Source organism: Aphelocoma coerulescens, chromosome 2, assembly GCF_041296385.1.
Source record: "Aphelocoma coerulescens isolate FSJ_1873_10779 chromosome 2, UR_Acoe_1.0, whole genome shotgun sequence".
NCBI lineage: Eukaryota > Metazoa > Chordata > Aves > Passeriformes > Corvidae > Aphelocoma > Aphelocoma coerulescens.
In genome coordinates this window covers 82,256,042-82,262,276 of record NC_091015.1, presented here as the reverse complement: position 1 = coordinate 82,262,276, position 6,235 = coordinate 82,256,042, and the positions used below count along the sequence as shown (strand labels likewise).

General features: G+C 41.8%; 1 long non-coding RNA gene across 1 annotated transcript; it reads right to left on the bottom strand.

Annotated features, from left to right (window-relative positions):
* Nucleotides 1–4,876: 4,876 nt before the first annotated feature.
* Nucleotides 4,877–5,781, bottom strand: LOC138105796 (uncharacterized). Its single transcript, XR_011148695.1, has 4 exons — nucleotides 5,718–5,781; nucleotides 5,377–5,469; nucleotides 5,238–5,287; nucleotides 4,877–5,155 (listed from the first exon to the last, which is right to left on the bottom strand). It is a non-coding gene; the product is annotated as an uncharacterized lncRNA (long non-coding RNA).
* Nucleotides 5,782–6,235: the final 454 nt, after the last annotated feature.

Genomic DNA, 6,235 nt, shown 5'->3' with positions numbered 1-6,235 from the left:
TCTTTTCTTTTTGCTTTTTCACTGAATTCTATGGCATGCAATCTGTACAGACTAGAGATTGATATAACTATAAATACTTGTTTTCAAAATATCTGTTGACTTATCTTTTTTAACTCTGCCTAAATATTTTTCATTGCTCATTATTTTGTTTACAGCCATGTGATAAAAACCATGATAAGTAGATGAGCACAACTCTATCTTGTTATGGAAAAGAATGTGATTTAATTTGCATGTTTGAATACAAGCTCTGCTTGGAAAGCCAGTGCATGTGTGAAATTTCTTATCATAGAGGCCAAGGTATTTTTAAGGTGTAAAGCCAAGCATATATAATTAGCAGGGAGCAACAGGACATTTGGGCAGAAACCCCCTGGTGCACAAATGGGACTCTAGAGGCTTGCAAAGCCTCACCTTCCATTCCTTCTCCCAAAAACTGCATAATCATTACTGAAGTAATGATAATTGACAGTTCATGGACACACCTCAATTTTGTTTATATTTTAAAGCCTCCTCACATGGGAGGGAAGATATTCCCTGACAGGCAATGCTTCCTCATGACTCTTTTTTTAGTCTCATTAAAGAAAAATTTCTAATCACCACTTTTGCTGTAAACTCCCTCCCATTGCTTACTCCCCTTCCCTACTTTCACATGCCAGCAGTGATGCAAAATCTTCAGGAATTTTCTACATGGACATTAACTATCCTGGTTTCCTTAGAGGTATGAGTTTCTCCCTCTCACACACTGTGGTATGATCTCAGTATAAGCAGCGGTGGTATTGACAGAAGAGTCATGACTTGCCACAAAACTGCTCAGAGAAGGATATGGTCATCACAGTGGAAAAGGATACTGAGAGTATTCAGGTGGTATTCCAAGACTGGTTTTGTCTTCACTACTAAAGAAACTAAAAAGTTGATATCTGCTATTTTCAATAAAATGCTAGGGAAGACAAAGCTCCTGTAGTTTTCATTTCTAGGCAAGTTAGAAGTTTACCCCACAGGTAAGGCACAAAATGCTGAGCTCATCTTCCTACCACAGGATAAGAGATACAGAGGTCTTGTTTCAACTAGGGTTTTACATCTTAGGTATCACGTGTTGGCTATCCACTGGGAAAAGTACCCCCAGTATCCAGACGGTCTGCTTGCACTGTGACCTCAAACAAAACACAGTAACAAACAGCACAGGCAATGATTTGTGGTCAATCACACCGAACAAATGTCATAATGTCACCATGTTAAATAAAGGTCTAATTTAATATGGTATGACCCATGCCCACACACAGGCTCACTCATGGTTTAATATTGTGCTTTTGGACACAAACAGCACATGCTCTGCTGCCAGTTCTGATGCACATCTGTGTGCCTGCATGGATCCCCACAGCAGCAGCCAATGGATTATCCACATCATAAATACTGCTGAGTTCCCTTCACTCCCCTTCACACAAAGTAAAGTCATCCTAATCACAGTTGGCTCCGGTGGCATTTTAAATTCCTTTTCTAGACTGCAGAAAGCTCCTTCTTTTTATTTTTAAATGAAAGTTAAATTCTTATGCAACCAAACTCTAAGACCAAACTTTAAAGAACAATGCTGCTGACCTAAAGGCATAATATGAACCACTGGAGACAGCAAATCCATCACCACTGAATCAAGGCTTAACTAACTTCGGATTATCTTCCCACAAGTGATTTCTTTATTGTTCTCATGAAAGTGACTTCTAAATTAATGAGAAATACCCTGGGTGTTTATCCTATTGAGCTCTTTCTCTTGCTGCCTGAAAAAAAAAATTAATCATTGTTTAATTAATTATTTAATCAGGTCCCTTTTGCAAAGAAATGCCTTCATGCAAGCGGCTCTCACCACCAGACTTAAAGCAAATCAGCAGTCCTATCTCTTTTGATTTAATAGGAGATTACAGACTAAATACCACTTTAATATTACATACTAAACAAACACAAAAAGAATAGTTCATCGAGGGGAAAACAGCAAGTTGGGGAGATCTGGTGTTATTTGCCTTCTACTGTCATCAAGGAGGACACTTGAGACTTGGAACGGCAGGCCTGTCATCACCACAGGATGTAGCTCTCCTTTAAAGGAATACTATTTTTAAAATATAACACAGATGTCTTAGCAGAATTCTAAACAGATGTATGATAACACACAATCCACACATAAATAGAAATGGCCAAAGGCAAAACAACACAACTGGGCAAAAAATGAGACTTTTCTGTTCTGTTTTGATTCTTTTTGTAAATAAATATTGAAAAATGTAATGGAAGAGCATTGCAACTGCATCCCTACTAAAGGTGAGGGACTGAGACTGATATATCAGCTTTTCTCATTGTTACATTTCTTGGCTCAGGCACACCTTGAGAAAAGTCCTTCCCAAGTGTACTTAGCAGCTGTTCTAAAGCCACCAAATTGATGAGTAACAGCAGTGCCAAGTCTTGACTACGAACAAAGAGGATATGACAAGAGATTGCAGTGGTGCTTAGGTGACAAGCCTTGTGGAACAAGTACATCTGAGGGACATTTGGGACAGGCAAAGCATTTCAACCAAGCAGTGAACTTGGATGACAATAATTCATGTTAAAACCTGTCAGCATCCAAAGGTATGATACTGTCTGAGAAGTGAAGCTATCAGCCTCAATCTTGTGTTCCTCCTGTTTGAAAGCATGAGCTCTGCTTCACTTCTGAAAGGCAGCAGAGCAGCCCCTGGAAGGACAGAGCACACAGTGCACACAAACCACCTCCTCACTCATTTCAATTTTCAGTGCTTTTGTTGTTGCTTTCTTTCCCCAATCTCACATGGAAGAGCAAGTCCCTTCCCCTCCCCATGGCTGCCCTCCCACTCACCCTAGATAAAGCAAGGGTCTCTGCAGAGGAGATTACCCAGCACATGGGGCAGAGTAGAAACTGCCCCATCCCAAGCAACCACCTCTCTTAAGAGCTATCTCAGAGTGGGTGGATGGGGTGGTTTTCTGTTTTCTGCCTCTTCACATCTCTTCTCTTTGCTCATCTGTGACTCCAGGTTTCTCCTGTGTGAAACAATCAGCTCTGCAGTATGGAACTTTTCTGACCAGGCTCCACCTCAGCATCAAGTTGTCAGAAGTTCAGTTCTCCTACAAAATGTCCCAGGACTTTCCACATTACTCCTCTCTGCTTGGAGAAAGGCATGCAACACCAGTTCATGCCAACCCTTATTTACTTTTCCTGCCAGTGATGCTGCAAGGCCAGGATGCCTCCAGATCTGAGGGTGAAAACCTGGATTTTGAGACTCTTTCCCCATTTCAACAGCCTGCTTATGTTGTCCCAAGGCCATGCCTCCATATTGTGCTTAGTCAGAAAGCCCTGAAAATTTCTCTGCTTTCTCTGAGCTCAAGGCTGGGCAGCCAGGGCTGCACTTTTCATCAAGCACAGAGGAAGCACTGACCATACTGGGCAGTGAACACCTGTGGTGGGTGAACAAAGCTGAAAGTTTAAACACCCCCACAGTTCTGAAAAGCCAGGTGATACAATTCCTAAGAAGCCAGGAAGTCCAGAGACAAAGTTGTGTTCAACTAGACACATTGCCTTTGACTTTCCTGTTCCCAGATTGAGGTAGCACACCATTGTTACTCCCATTTTTTTCCACACAGAAATCCATATTCACAACATCTCAAAAGGAGTAATGATTCCTACAGGTCAACTTCAGGAAATCAAGTTGTGCTCTGCTCCCCATCTCCTAAGGCTCTTCACCTCTCTCCCTACCTCTGCTCCTCATTTACTCACCATGAGCATCAGCTGCTTGGTGCAACTCGTAGAGGAAACCTAAGCAGCAGCATCTTTCACCTGAAGGAGGTCTGAAGAGCAGGGTGAGGAGAGGAATCAGAAAAATCTGTCCTTTGCTTTCCAAACTGTGGTATGGAAAAAGAAGTCATTACTGAGTTTCAGTTGAAAATAAAAAGTTTTTATTTGAAACACTCTCTCTGTCATTGACTGCGGAAGGCATATTTTCTACAACTAATAAGTTCTGTATCTTTATATACACTTTTAAGGGAATGTATAACTAATAAGGTTTTAAAGTAAACTTACTTTGTAAAAGACGTTTTAATATCAGCAAGTTGTAATTTCAAAGCTAGCTGTTAATTATTAAACTTGAGAATGTATCCAAGGTTATTTCTGTTCCTCAACATCATACTGTTGGGTTAGTGCATTAAGATAAAATATGCTGGTTTATTTGTTATTGAAAGGGTATTTTCCCCTAGAAATGTGTATTTCTTTTATCTTTATAGAGTTATATTAAGAGAGAGAAAAAAATGAGCAAATATCTCTAGTATGCAGTTCAGCTTTATCTGCCACCCAATAGACTAACTTTGTGTGCATTAATTTTATTTATTGTTTCAAACATTATTTGTTATTTCATAAATATATATAAATGTAGAATCCATGTGCTAACTTAATTATACATAACATCTTTCCCATTCTGGAGAAAAAAATCTAGAGGCCCCAGGAGAGAGGAGAGGGGAGGGAAGGAAAGGACATGGGAGGACCAGAGAGAGGGTGGTGGCAATTGCTTTCCTGGAAAAATGGAGGTGCAAAGACATGTCAAGAGGTTGGGCAGAAGAGAAGGAAGAATGAAGAAATGATGCTGCATGGAAGGTCATACTGCTGTTGATGCTTCTAGAGGTTGGAAGAAGTGAGAGAAAAAGGAAAGAGTAAACACAACTGCTTTCCAATGATGCCACCATGGCACGTCCCCTTGCTCAAAAACGATGGCAGCAGCAATCCCAGCACCGCTCTGGGCTGTCCAGTGGTGGACAGTCATGGATTGCCCAAGATCCAGCCTTCATATCAGGTGGACAGAACAGGCAGAGCATTCTTCCTGGGCCATCCTGCCCCACACAGCCATGAGCATGAGCACCACAAACTGCTCTCCAACCTCATCTCCCCATAGCTACAGGAGAGCCTCTACCCCCAGGGTTTGCCTTTGGTAACTTGCCAGCACAAGGGTTAAGGAGCCCCAGAGGGCTGGTTGTCTGAATCACTTTGAGTTTTGGCCCAAGGGTGCTCTAAGAGTGATAGCATTAAGATAGGACTGACTGTAATGAGTTTTGGGCTTCCCAGTCCAAGATAAGAGTCCAGTGAGAGGCCACTGAGGTGTTGAAGGGACTGGAGTATACCCTGCAAGGAAAGTCAGAGAAATGGGGCTGTTCAGCCTGGAGAAGAGCAGGCTTAGGGAGATTCTTATGATATGTATAAATACCTGAGGGGAGGGTGCAAAGAGGATGGAGCTGGGCTCTTCTCAGTGGTGACCTGTGGCAGATCAGAATCAATGAGTACAAACTGAAATACAGGAAGTTTTCTCTGAATGTCAGGAAACACTTTTTCACTCTGAGACTGACCGAGCACTGAGACAAGTTATCCAGAGAGGTTGTAGAGTCTCAGTCCTTGGAGATATTCAAAAGCCATCTGGACATGGTCCTGCCCTTGCCAGTCTGTAACAGAGATAACAGGCTGCATCCACGTTGCACAGTATACCAGGGCCATGTCTCAGCTGGGGCACACAGGACCTTGCTCCAGCAGTGCTTTGCCTTCATATCCAAGAGAGAACCAGGCACAGAGGAACTTCCCTGTGCCTGTATTTCTCCCAGAAGGAAGGAAGGAAGGAAACCCCAGAGGAATTGCAATGTGCTTGTCCAGAGTCCAGCCTGGGACAGTAGAAGAGAATGTAAAAGTCACTGACTAGTGTTGTCGTGGCTGGTGATCCCACTTCACTTAGGGTTTCTGGATGCTACACCAGCACTGAAAGAGCTGACAAATGCAGGTGCTTCATGTCAGCCACATTTAAGCCACCTGACAAACTAGCTCCTTCTCCTGAGGGACAAGCTCCCACAGCTGGCACACCCAATTTTCTAGTCAATGTTTCATCATTACTTTTAAAATATACCTTCCAGTTCACAATAATAAATGGAACAGGCTTTCAAAAGAGAGGTTGCTGCAGAAAAGAATTACTCAGATATTATTGCATACAAGTATTTGAGCCCCTCTAAGGCAGAAGAAATACTACAGGGAGTATAGAAAAATTTTTAATACCTTTGTACTTTCGTATACTGTAAGTCTTGGTTAAAAATTAAAGTGCTTTTTCCACAAAATTTACCTGGGAGATTAAGACCTGGGAAAAAAAAGGAGCCAGCTATCCTTTAAAATGTGGGGTTTAATTTAATTTTGAAACCATACAAAATTGAATTATAGATACCTTTT